This window comes from Melospiza melodia, chromosome 2 (genome assembly GCF_035770615.1).
Source record: "Melospiza melodia melodia isolate bMelMel2 chromosome 2, bMelMel2.pri, whole genome shotgun sequence".
Lineage (NCBI taxonomy): Eukaryota > Metazoa > Chordata > Aves > Passeriformes > Passerellidae > Melospiza > Melospiza melodia.
This window is the reverse complement of record NC_086195.1, coordinates 6,950,379-6,963,989: the sequence shown is the minus strand read 5'-3', so window position 1 is coordinate 6,963,989 and position 13,611 is coordinate 6,950,379. Positions and strand designations below refer to the sequence as shown.

The window sequence follows — 13,611 nt, the reverse complement described above, 5'->3', positions numbered from 1 at the left end:
TATTTACATTGTGCTCCGTGGAGACAGCAAAGCTTTACCCGGGCTTGCTTGAATAATGAGCCACTAAACAGAGAGCTGCATATCACTTAACAAACAGCTCCTCACAGAATTCCTGTTAATTATGCCATTCCTTCTGATTAGATTCAGCTGATTTCTCACTCACAGGGCTCGGTGCAAGGCTCTGTGGTGCCTGGTGGGAACAGCAATGAGACATCCATGTGGAGCAGTCATCAGATAGCCTGAGAACTCTGCCTGCCCAGCATGGTCATTTCCCTGCAAACTGACACCCCTGCCATGCAGGGGAGGGCTCTGGGTGCTCCTGGAAAAGCAGATTGTCAGCATGGAATGGGCAGAGGGGGAGATCTGCTTCCCAAAGATGTGCACACCCTCCCCCAGAGCTGGGGTATGGTGGTGAAACTTTATTCTCACTACAGATTTGGTGATGTGAACGTTGGCAATTAGAGCTTTCTTAGCTTTTTATTTGTCACTTTTTGGCTGCAACTGGGCAGGTGACAGATTCCATGAGGCTGAATGGCCATAATCCTGCAGGAAGAAGTAAGGAGGGAAGGGGAACACATTGTCCTGGGAACTCGGCATGGTGACGAAGGAGCCCATGCTGAGTCAGGCGACAGAATGTAAAGAGAGTTTTAATCACAGGAAAATGGAATTAAATGTTCAGATGCAGAGTGTTGGATTGGTACCTCCTTCACCTTTTTGCTCAGCAGTTCTGTGTGGTTTATGAGGGAAGGGAAGGGAAGGGAAGGGAAGGGAAGGGAAGGGAAGGGAAGGGAAGGGAAGGGAAGGGAAGGGAAGGGAAGGGAAGGGAAGGGAAGGGAAGGGAAGGGAAGGGAAGGGAAGGGAAGGGAAGGGAAGGGAAGGATGCCCACTGCTTGGAGCTCCCTTTGGAGGTGCTGGCAGTCCTGCTGACTCTGTCTGGGAAGCAGCACAGCTGCATCATTGCTGTCGGTGAAAATCTGATCGCTGGAGTTTGGTGGCTTGCCCAGATGGGTTAAGCTGTTAAAGCTCTCTGACTTGCACCCCTGCCCTCTGAATCACACTGAGTAGCAAAGTAAAGACAATTCCATGGGTTTTGTTTCCTCCAACAATGAAGGTTTCACTGGTTATCTCTTCTGAGCCTTTCCTGGTGGGCTCCCACCTTGTTGCAGAGGAGAGCAGAACCCAGCTGTGAGCGCCAGGAGGATTCTGTTCTGCCAGAGTTCCTAAACTCCCCTGCTCTCCCAAGGAGTGCTGGTGCTTCTTTCAGAGATCTTCTAGGCCTTCTAGTGGATGGGCACCATGATGTATTTTCTGTAGTTAGTTTGACATAGCTGAGAAAAGAAAATAGTGGTAGCATTTCACTTTGGAGGCTTTTAATAGCAGTTCTTTTATGCAAGAAAATTCTGATTTTATCCTCTGCCTGTGTACCAACATTTGTCTCTGAAGCACTTCAGCTACAGCACCAGTAATGGTGTTTCTGTGTTAACCAAGGCCCACAGTGCAGTTGTGAGACTCTGCTTCACAACGCTGCTAAAAATACAAACGTTTGTGGTGCACACATACTTTGTTTATAATCTCATCACTTTGTATATGGCTTCCATTGCAAGCTGTGGGATATATCATTCTGTCCCTTACAGTGTAGAAGTAGTGTATAAAAATCAGATTGAGCCCTTTATTTATAGCTGTCAAGAACCAGATGACAGAAAACATCTTCTGCCTGGAGAATGATTACTGCTGGTGTTTCCTGGGTACCCTCTTCATCAAACAGTGGGAATGTTTCTTGTCTTCAGCATCACATCTGCAATGCTAGAGCCAGGAAAATGTCAATAACTCCGTTATTATGAATCCCTGCTCTCAAGGATTAATAATTTCACACTTACTCACACACAGGCAAAAGCATCGGAAACTGAAATTTGGCACAAACATTTGTAATCCAAGAGCAAAGCTTAATTCTGCAAAATGATCTCTGCAGTTTTGAGTCTGAGAGAATTCTCAAGGTGCCTGCATTTTATATTTTTTTTCTTCAAGTCAGTTGTTTGGGAATGATACAATCTCACTTGCTATCTGGCAAGAACTCATTTGTATGCCTGAAGCTCTCAGTAGGGAAAAAATTGTGGTTTACTTTGTCATGCTTTCTTGCTTTTCTAATGGAGTTTTCTGTGGATTCCAAGGAAAGGGAGATGGTGAAGTCCAGTGGGTACAATGGAATGCCTCCCTCCCTTCTAAATTTGTCCATTAAATATTCCAGCCACCCCTCCTTGTTTAAAACACCTTTATGTGTGGCTGAGTAATATGTGTAAAGAATATTATGCAGGAAAATGTAATTGCATAAAGAAACCAAAACTCCAGGTATCTCCCAAAGCATTGGAATAAAGGAAGTGGGTTTTGCTTGAGTTTGATCAACTCCAGTTTTGCTAGGATATGAACTGTAACTCAAGTTTTCCCTTACAGATAGCCATTTATAGGCTCTCCATTTATAGTCTCTCTTACTCTTTCTCTCCTTCTTGACCTTTCCTTTCTCCCATGTAGATTTTAATTAGCTTTTTCTCTCTCCGTTTCAATGAATTTGGCTGAAATTTGTATCCCTGAAAATTTTTCCCCTCTTCCTGTTAGATTTTTTTTTCCTTTTAAATCAGTGAACAGGTTCAAAAAGTTTTGCCAGGTCTCACAGTTGCACATAATTAAAACACATGTACACTGGAAACAGACAAATCTCATTAGCTTAGAAAAGCAGGTTTAAAAAAACCCTCTGGCTCTCTCAGCTTTTGTGTGACATTATCTCAGTTGTCCAAGAATGACTAATAATCTAAGAACCTGCAGTAATAGTGTGAATTTCTCATCAGTCATTGCCCAATGATCTTTGGGCACCTTTGCAAAATGTAAATAAACTGAAGTGCCAAACATAAGGCAACATGCCCAGTTTGATTTTATTATGCAACTGGCAAGTTGCTAAATTACAAAAGTGTTGGTGAAGAAAATTTGAACAGATGTTTTTTTCTGGTGATGCACAATTTCATGTCAAACCCAGAACTTGGTAGCATTCAGAACACCCACACTGCTGTTGTTGATGACAAGGGAATACAGTCCAGTTTAGCTGCTTCCAGAGACCTGACATCCCTCCTTTGCATTTCTGGACTGCTGGCTTAAATAATTCACTCATTCTGGAACCATGCACTTGCTTCCTCCCTCAGTCACTAATCCAAAGCATGAAAAAACTTCCTGAAGTTATCACTTCATATTTCAGCTTGTAAAACATGGCATTTCAGGCCTTTTGCACAAGCTGCCTTGGCTGCTGCTCCTGCTGTGGGGCCAGGGCATGACTGGTGTCCAGAATACAAAATTCAAGCTGAGGAAGTGTCAGGCATTTGATCCTCCTGTCCTTGCACGTAGAGCCGCGATCATCGTCAACACAGTGGAATATTAAACATTGCAGGCGAGACAGCCTGAGTGGGAAGGCTGTGGTTTCATCAGGAGTGCTCTTCATTCCCTAGTTAAAGTGATGCAACTGGGGCAGAAACAAGCAAAGTCAATTCGTGATCAATGTGTTAAAGGCTGCCTACTCTAACTCTGACAGAGAAGGTACCTTTCTCCACTTGAGGGAAAGGGCTGATTAGGCTCTTGAGCAATCTGTGCATAGAACATTTCTCTTCTCTTCTCTTCTCTTCTCTTCTCTTCTCTTCTCTTCTCTTCTCTTCTCTTCTCTTCTCTTCTCTTCTCTTCTCTTCTCTTCTCTTCTCTTCTCTTCTCTTCTCTTCTCTTCTCTTCTCTTCTCTTCTCTTCTCTTCTCTTCTCTTCTCTTCTCTTCTCTTCTCTTCTCTCTCCTCTCCTCTCCTCTCCTCTCCTCTCCTCTCCTCTCCTCTCCTCTCCTCTCCTCTCCTCTCCTCTCCTCTCCTCTCCTCTCCTCTCCTCTCCTCTCCTCTCCTCTCCTCTCCTCTCCTCTCCTCTCCTCTCCTCTCCTCTCCTCTCCTCTCCTCTCCTCTCTTTCTGGGGCCATCAATTGGGTTTGGATTGACCTTTGGTCTTCACAACCTGCTGCAAGAGCACCTCACACAAGAAATCTGGGCCAGCCAAGCCCAAAGGTCCCCCTTGTCCCACACCAAACAACAAATCCACAACCCTGCAATGAGAAGCTGAATATGTGGAGAAGAAAATCAGCCTCCATAGTATTTGCCTGCTACAGACCTGCATGCCTTGCCAGGTGGGTTCTGTAACAACACAGAGAAACCAGAATGTCACACCAAAGGTGATCCTCAGAAAACCTCTGTGGAAAAGCCTGAAACAAAAAACACTGATTGACCAAAGTTCCTGATCACTTTGGCTTCAGTCAGGGTATCCACACACTTAAACATGTTGGAGTCTCCTGCCAAGTGGTGACCTTAAAAGGGAAAGAAAAAATATGACATTTGAGTGCTGGGTAGGGCTCAAAAACTGCAGTGGATGCCCTATTACTTTCTTAGAGAATGCTTTAAGGGCTATTCTGGTGTTAACTGAAACCCCTTATATGCCTCATACTTTTATTCTGTTGTTAACAGGAACTCCTCATATGCCTAATATTTTTGGTAATGACAAGTCCCTTGTTATTATCAGGTCAGGGGAATTTGCCCTGTAAAAATAGCTTTTGCGGCAAGGCTGACAAGACACCTTTAGTGTAATCAAGACAGGTAACTCTAGGTCTGGACAACTAGAAAGAGAAATTGTAAAAAGGAAATGTAAAAAGTCAAGGCTGTTGTTTAATGGCTGATAAGTGATTTCTGTGTACATCAAAGACAGATAACAGTGCTCATTTTCCCCAGGACTTTTGCAGCATGCTGCATCCTCTGTTCTTTCTGCAGAAATCACCCCAAAACCTGTGTGAGACATTCTGCTTGTACATTTTCTCCCTGCATGAATTATAATGGTATAAAACTAATGGAATAGAGACGGGCATTGGGATGTCTGTCGTCAATGTCCACACCAATATGACAAGCACTAAAAAGCTCCAGTTCCTCAGTAGTGCAGAGAATGAGGGCTGGGTGGATTGTATTTCTGGAACTATTATTACAGAGAGCCTTGTAAGAAGGATACACGCTGTGAATGAAATGGGCATGGAATCACAGAGGCTAATGATAGAAAAAGGCCATTTATGTCAACTGCTGTATTTCCCTGCTGCTGTTCCCAATGAGATATGGTGTATTTTTAGTGCTTTGTCCAGTCTGGTTTCATATGTAAATATAAAGATTGTCATCCATAAAAGATCCTGAAATAGTTTTGTTCTAGTTCTGTCTTTCCTCTTCCTTCCCTCTTCCCCTCCTTAATTTCTTATTCAGGTTAAATAAGAACAGGAAAGACAGCTGTACATTTTTCCCCTTTTCTGTTCTCTCTTCTTTCTACTATTTGACCCTCTTCATAGGATTTATCTGACCTGATTTTTAAAAATTGCATTTGGACATTTGAGTTTTATATGCTCTTCTATCACGGGACTCAGCTTGACAGGAAACAACCTACTTGCAAAAACCCTGGAAAACAAATATTAATCAAGCAGTGATTTCTGCTCAGATATGAACTGATCTGAAGCTTTTGCATTTGCTTTCTTGTGTTCTGTGTCTTACATCATCTTATGAGTTGTCAAGGGTTTACTCACTGCCCACCTGTCCATTATGCACAGCATTCCAGTGCAGTGAGCCAGGGTGTGGTTTAGACTGAAATCAAGTACAGACCATGCCACAAAAAGAACAAGCAATGTGACCATGAAATAAAATCATCTTTTTGGTATAGAAAGACATCTACCCTTTCATATTTGGGGGTACTATTTCCCTTCTTTGACTTTGCAGCCTTAGACAGTTCGAGTAGACATAAATAGAATTTGCAGGCTGCCCCTGACGAGGGGAGAAAATGATGAGGAGGACTCCATCTTATCAGAAGGCTAATTAATTACTTTATTATACTATATTATTCTGTACTACATTACACTGTATTATGTCTAAAGTGAATCTGCCAAGCACTCAGCTGCACAGAATCTCGTGACTGTCATCCCACAGTCCCAACTCACACACACACTTGGTCCTGAAAGGCCAAGGAAACAAAACATCATCACTTTGGGCTTTGGGTAAACAATCTCCAGATTACATTCTTTTTTTTTTTTTTTTTTTTTTGCACAAACACAGGCACAGCAAATGATAAAAATTATGTTTTCTTTCTCTGGGATTCAGAGAACGTGAAATCCAGAAATATTCTTGGGAAGAATAGTGCCTCGCTTTTCTCTGTGAAGACAAATGTAGCGACAGACATAAACTGGTATGGCACAGCTTTCAGCAAGTGAAGTTTTTGGCTGCAAATGATCTGTGTTAGGAGAGAAACTTGTCCTCAGTGGTTTGTCACTGCATGTGTCAACAAGTCAAGTGGAGAGGCTGAGGGAGCTACGGCTGAGGTGCTGCTGTCGTGAGTGCATGGCCCTCAGCAAATCTTGTCTTTGATCCACATGCAGTCCCATCTCTGCTCTGAATCTGGTGAGCATTAATACCTCTGAATCAGTGAAACAGTGGAGAAATTAATGGCCTCTTTGTTCCTCATGGGAGAAACCCATCTAAATGGTAGCCTGAATGGGAACACAGAGAACAAAAAGACGTAAGGGCTGAATTAATACCAGCTGAGTGTGCATGCCCTGTCTGCAGGAAAAGAAATAGAGAGAGATGGAAAATGAGGACACACCAGAAAATTACTTGTCATCTGCTGTTCAGATAAAGCTGTGGAGAGAGAGAGAGACCAGGGGAAAAAAGAAGTTCTGTTATGGATTGTGTTGGCTGAAAAGAGTCTTGAAATAGAAACTGCGTCCTATTGTCCATCCATGCTGAGTTCAGGGAAATGGGGCTCCTGACATCCTTTTCCAATAATAAGCCTTGCACAAAGCACCCAGCTCCAGCACTGGCTTCTTTTCCCAATAGAAACAACCCTCAAGGTATTCAATATTGGCTAACTGCTGTGGTTGCTTTGAGGGAAAGAAAAAAAGAAAGGTGCTTTTTCTTAGAAGAAAAAGAGAGGTGAAGGTAAATGTACTTACCTAATCCATGTTATCCCTCAGTGCCACATCCCATGACTTTGGGAAGTCCTCCCAGAAGCTGTTGAGAGCTAAAGAAACCTCAGCCCTTGCTTACTCCAACTTATTCCTGATTTACTCCAGGGAGAGAAGAAACAATATCCAAGAGGTTCTGAATTTATAGCTGCCCTACTTTGTATGTAGTTCCTCATGTTTGTGACATTTATTTCTGTATCCACGGTGAAATAGTCACTTTACACATTTATTTCTAATAGAAAACTCACTGGTAGTCATGTTCAGGCAATCTGAAAAATCACATCTGTGTCTTAGCAACAGAAAGCATTGCTAAATTGAAAAATGGCCAGCAACAGCCTCACATTGCTGTCCTTCCACTGTCACAAGAGAAGTGAATAATAAAATCAGTTCAGATTTGGGAAATGGCATGAATTTTTTCAAGTAATACTTACTGGCCCAACTTTTAGGATAGCTTGATTTTTATTTTTCATCATCTTCTTCCCCCTCAACTTGCTGCTGCACATTGGGCTTTCTGAGCATGGTTTTTGGGTTTTACCAGTGTCCTTCCCAAGAAATGTGGGTTTTGCTGCTTTCTTCCCATTTCAATTACAGGATACATCTTAGAGACTGAGTCCCTCAGTCTTTAAAAAAGTTCTGTCTGTAACAAGTTGCCTTTTTTTTTTCTTTTAAAATTCATTTTTAACCATTCACTTCACAGACCTTGTGTCCCATTTTGTCTTCTATCACACAACAACCAACATTGTGATTTCTTCAGTGTACTTGTGTTTCCATGGTGAAGGGAATATGATCATCTTTTCTTGTGGCTTTGCAGATTTGCATGGCATAAACTATGGATAGGCTTTTTAATCTTCTAAAATGTTTTGGGTTTTTTGCCTTGAATCCTTTGTGTTCAAGTTAAATACCATTTATAATCAGGTGATTATTAGATATCAGCACTTCAAGGCCAAGAAAGCAAGTGGTCTGACTTCCAGAAAATTTCACTCAATTACCTTTACCTGGGTTCAACATCTTGTATTTGCCTAAAGCATCTCCTCCAGAAAGGCACCTGGGCTTGAGATAAAGGATTCACCTCTTCATGTGGTAGTTTGGAAAAATAATTAATCATTATCTTAGAACACTGCGCCTCATTTCCCATTTGAATTTTCCCAGATTTAACCCCCAGATATTGATTCATGTTTGGCTTGTGCTTGATTAGAGTACATAAGGTGCTTATAATAAAGGAGTATTTGATCTTTCCTTTGACAGGCTAAACATATGGAGCTCTTCAAGTCTCCTGCTTGGTGCTCTTGCTGAACCAGATCAGGGGAATGAATTATGCTGCACTCAGTGTCCTACAGGGGAAACAATGGGAGCAATGTGTTTGGCACAGAAACATTGTGCATCACTGGGGCTTGGAGGAGGGGGAAAAGAGGAGGGAGAGGAGTTGGGTAGGGTGGGAGACAGACATTCCCAGGAAAGCTGCACAGAAATCATCAGGGGGTGACCCCTGTGGGTGCCACTGCTCTGCAGCTTCTCATCTGCTGTTCTGGAAAAGAGGTGAGGATCAGTGCCTGGCCTTTAGCTGTCTGCATCTGCCTGGCTTGGACCCTAACAAACCCTGAGACTCACCTGGCAGGGGCAGGATCCAGATTTCTCTGCTACATGAGCAAGTGATCAGACAAAAGCATTTAGTCTTATTCATGATCTGCTTTAGATGGAATAAAGAGACCGTGCTAGGGAGAAAAGTATAATATTTTTTACTTCATTCTTTTGAAAGGAATATTTTGGCAGTCATGTATCACAGAAGGGTTTGGGTTGGAGACCATAAAAATCATCCAGTCCCAACCCCCTGCCATGGGCAGGGACACCTTTCACTAGACCAGGTTGCTCAAAGACCTGTCCAACCCAGCCTGGAACACTCCAAGGACAAGGCACCCAAAACTTCTCTGGGATACAACCTATAACATAAAGCATATTTGTAAGAGTGTCAAACCTCTATCTGTGTCCTCATACCAAAAACAGCTTCATTAAAAAAAACATTAAGTTGACAACCCATCTCATTTCTATATTTTCTATATCTGCTTGGGTATTTTTAAGTAGGTGCAGTTTTTTAATACATATTTGAGTTTTATATGCTTAAACAGGTAAAATTAATGTTTATTTTTAACTTTTAAAAATTGTACAGAAAACACAAAATTAAGGACAAGATTAATGCACAGCATATATAGAGTTCCCAAAGTTCATAATAAAAAGCTGCTCCAAGGAAAGTATATTAGGGTGATTTGGCCCAAGTTACAGGTTTAAGATTACAATATAAAACTTTTAAATACCACATTGCCAGGTCTGAAATAGCTGGTGTGGGGTTAATCCTGTGTTCTTGTAGAATTTTAATGCAAAACAAAAAATGAGCTTGGTGAGCCTAGGCAAATACCTTGAAGCATATGAGATTTTTCCAAGCTGGGCCAACTTGTTTTTTCTGGGTTGTATTTTACGTCAGCTGCACCACATGAAATGTATAAATGCATGGAAAACTATAAAAAATTGCCAAGACTGATGTGATAATCTATTCTTCTTAACTGTTGTGAACGCTTCCTATGCCTTGCATTTTGTTAAAGTGGATATATTTATTGCAAGCCCAGTGATTTGGCACTTCAGAGGTAAAAAAGCTCTTTACTCCCATCCATAGGTAAAAAAGGAAAGAACAAGCACAGCACTGCTTTTTAACCAACTGTCAGCACAAAAATGCTTCAGACAGGAGAGGTCTCCTGTATCAAGGAGTGGTAACCAGGGTGGGACATGCAGCTCCCATTCCCACAGAGCTGCTCTCCAGGATTTTTCCTGTTTCACAGCACAGAGGTGATCAATTTGTGCTCACCCTCAGCAGGTGAACCATTATTATGGTTTGCCACCTCCAAGAACACCACCTTGCACCCTTCCTCCTCCTCTGCTCGTGCCATACCCTGCCCCATTCCTGCCTGCATGGTCCCGACCCTTCGTTTCTTCTCTTCAGCAAACTCATCTCCTTTGGTCAGGAAACAGCTACACTTTTCTTTCTTTTTAACAATTTATTTTTCTGCCTGGCCAGGGAACTGCTCAAGGAGTCCAACAAGCCTTGGAGCTGATGCACTGATGCCTTTTTGTGAGTCTGGGCTCCTGGCTCCCCTTTCCTAGGGAGCAGCCATTTCTCACTGCCCCTCAACACTGCAGTCCAAAAATCCACAGAGTGACAGGGCAATGCCTGCTGAGCCTGCAGCCTGATGCGGGATGTGGCAACAACTGCTTGAGGAATTTAGAAAAGCACTGGAAGTTTCTCCTGAGGATGTTACCCCAGCAAAATCTCTCCACAGTGGCTATCAGGAAATGCATCTCAGCAGGCCAGGCCTTGGGGGCTCCTATGACAGCACAGTGCCTGAGGCGTCAAAGGACCTGGCTGCCAAATGAGGAGAGAATCCCAGACAGACCCCAGACTGTAAATCGTGCAGCCAGGAGCTCCAAGGAGAGCTTTGCCTCACTTGCTGGTGAATGAAGGAAAAGCCCAAATGCAGAGGCCTCACACAGGCAAAATGCGTCAGGCTGGGAGAACTGGGGACACATCAGAGCTCCCAAAGGAGGGCAGTGGGGTACAGAAACCTCCTGGGGTGGAAGGGCTTCTCTCTGAGCAGTGGTAAGCCCATGCAAGCTTCCTGCACACCCTAAACCCTGGAAGAGCTGGCCTCTGGGAAGGGGGACATGAGTGGCAAAGGATCTGCTGTGCTTTGGTGTGTGGGAGATGGGGACAAGCACATGGGTGGTGTGTACAATTTGCATTCACCTTCTGGGCATCCACACACGGGAAGTGTGAAATTAACTCAGATTCTTGCTAAAGGTGTTCTGTGGGAACACAGAACATCCCTCTGGCTGTCCAGGACACCAGGACCCCTGCCAGGGGGCTCAGGGACCCTGGCACAGAGCCCAAAACACCTGTGGGTTTGATTATGACCCATGGAGCAAATTACCAACTTTATATGAAGACCAGCAAGCCACAACAGTTTAGGTAGAATAATATGAAGTTATCATAGGGTGGAAAAGTAGATTTTGGGGGTTTTGGTATGGGGGTTCAGGAGGCAAGATGGAGGGAACTGGGCATGTCCAGCCTTTCTCCTTCTTCTTCTTGGCCTCCATCTTCTGCTGTGATGTTGGCACTTTCAGATTGGTTTAGAGTAGAAGCTCACTTTCTAACATAGGTGATAGGTATTGGAAAGTAATTGTAAACATTGTACATGTAGTTTTTAGTATAAAGACATAACACCACCCTGGGGGCAGGCAGAGTGCCTGGAACTGTCCTGCTGGATGGACCTTGGCAGGGCAGGAGAAAGAATTTTATAGATAAGAAACAATAAACAACCTTGAGACTGAGAACTGAAGAGCTCTGACTCCTTCTTCAAGCACCAGGCTGGGAAAAGAGACTTTTAACATTCTCGGGATCACTCTGATAAGTGAGAGACCCCGGCAGTGTTCCTGGTATTCACTGGTACAGAGTGGCTGTGCTTTCCCAAGCTGATGCTTCTTCCCCTTTTCTCCCCTCTTAAAAACTCTTTTCCTTGCTGGTGAGAGGACACAGTAGAAGGAGCAGCTGCCTGCAAGGCTCAGCTTGTGGAGATTGGATGGATTCTTCTTAGAAGAATCCTCAAGTCTGACATGGTCAGGTGCTGCCTCCCACAATTTGCTGCACAATTGTGTCCTCCCACGCATGTGGGGCCTGACAGTTGCTGTTCACCTTTATTAATTTAATTGGAATTACCATGTGCCAAGTTCAACAAGAGCTTAATAGATTCTTTATTGCTGGGGATTTTTGATACCAGATCAGTCAGATGTCTCTTGGGTGTGGAGAGTCAAGCCCTCAGGAAAATAATAGACCAATGATTCCTGAGGAATCATCCAGCTTTTGTTTCTGCTTTTCTTTGTTGACTTATGAAGAGAGTAAAACTGGAGAAAAATTATGGTAATATATAAACTCTGCCCAATAAATGTTTGATATGGTGTTTTGCAAACCCTGCACAGCTTTTCAAGACTGCTAGATACTCTAACACAGCTATCTGGGAAAATACAGGTTTTCTTCATTATTTCAGTATTACCTCATTACTTTATTGTTACTTCATATTACTTCATGTACTACATTGGAATATACCTGAATGCATGTACACCAAAAATCAGAAATCAGGCTGTTGGCACTGACTCAGACAGTTTTCAGTACCAATTTACTCTTAGAATGAAAGTTTATGGTTTCATGCTTTGCTCTTTTTATTGCCCCAGATGGAATTGTGATCAATCACCCTCCTAGTTCATTAAGAAACACACAAAATCCCTTCCACTGAATATTCTTTTTTTCCCCTCTTACTAATGTGACCCTTTAAAATCTAGACCTGCTCCAATCTAGAAAAGCAGAAAAAACATAATTTTAAGCCATTCATACCAAGCCTGTTAGAAATGTTTTGTGTGTCCAAAAGCATGTAGAAGTTGCAGTCTTTGGACTGGTGTTCATTAGTGGTTTCAAAAACCCCAATTTCTTTGGCTTGGACTTTAAAGGATACAATCTGGACACTCTAATCACATTATTGGGACTAAGCAGGACACCTTGAGTCTCTTGTAACTCTTCCATTGAAGTCAGTGGATGGCACAGGGGCTTTGCTCCCCCTTGCAAGCAGGATGAAAGATGAGTGTCTTCCACATGAGGCAACCCAAGAAGTCCTCCTCAAAACACCCATTATTGGGCATGAAAAGACCAGGTGTTAAATTCATCCCCACCAACACGACTCCTGAAGGGAAATGTGCAATGCTGCTTTGGATGAGACATCCATGAATTCACTAAATTCAATAGCTCAAACACCTTCTCCCAGCGCTTGCTTCCAGTTGGCTCCTTCAGCACGGCTTTGCAGCAAGCCAGATATTTCATTTACAACACAGAGGTGTATGCCTGAACATATTTGCAGGCCAGGAGGGGATTTTGGCTGGAGAGATTTTTTTTTTTTTTTTTTTTTTTTTTTTTGGAACAAGGAGTTAGAAAATTCCTGCCTGCAGTTGGCAGGGGTGGCTTGGTGTGGGTTAAGGTGCCAATTCAGCTGCGCTCAGCCCCTGACGGGTGCAGGCAAGTGCTTTCCTGAGAGGGTTTCTGGGTCACCTCTGAGGTGTGCCCTGCTTGTAAAGAGGCTGTGTGTCTCCCAGGAAGAAGTGGGGATGCACACAAGCTGCTGAATGTACGAAACAAAGCATCTGATTGAAGTGGAAGTGCCAGAATGAGAAAGGACTCTGCTTTTCAGAAATAAATTTTTGTCCTGGATATTTCTAGGTTGGCTTTTGTTTTCTTTTTTTTTTTTTTTTCCTCTTTTTCTTCTTCTTTTTTTCTTTTTTCTCTTTTTTTTTTTTTTTTTCTTTTTTTTTCTTTTTCCCTTTTCCTTAAACTGTATAGGAAATGAGAGAAGAGTGTGATGTGTTTTTTTACCGATGTTAAGTTCGGCTTGTGGATGAAAAGCTGGCCCAGGTTCCAGCTTTCACAGCAGGTTTGAGAAGTCTGTATCTCATGCTATTAAAAGTGACTGAATCTTGGAGAT

General features: G+C 42.9%; 1 long non-coding RNA gene across 1 annotated transcript; it reads right to left on the bottom strand.

Annotated features, from left to right (window-relative positions):
* Window positions 1-2,900: 2,900 nt before the first annotated feature.
* LOC134415062 (uncharacterized) lies at window positions 2,901-4,270 on the bottom strand. Its single transcript, XR_010026913.1, has 2 exons — window positions 4,180-4,270; window positions 2,901-3,502 (listed from the first exon to the last, which is right to left on the bottom strand). It is a non-coding gene; the product is annotated as an uncharacterized LOC134415062 (long non-coding RNA).
* Between the last annotated feature and the right edge of the window lie 9,341 nt (window positions 4,271-13,611).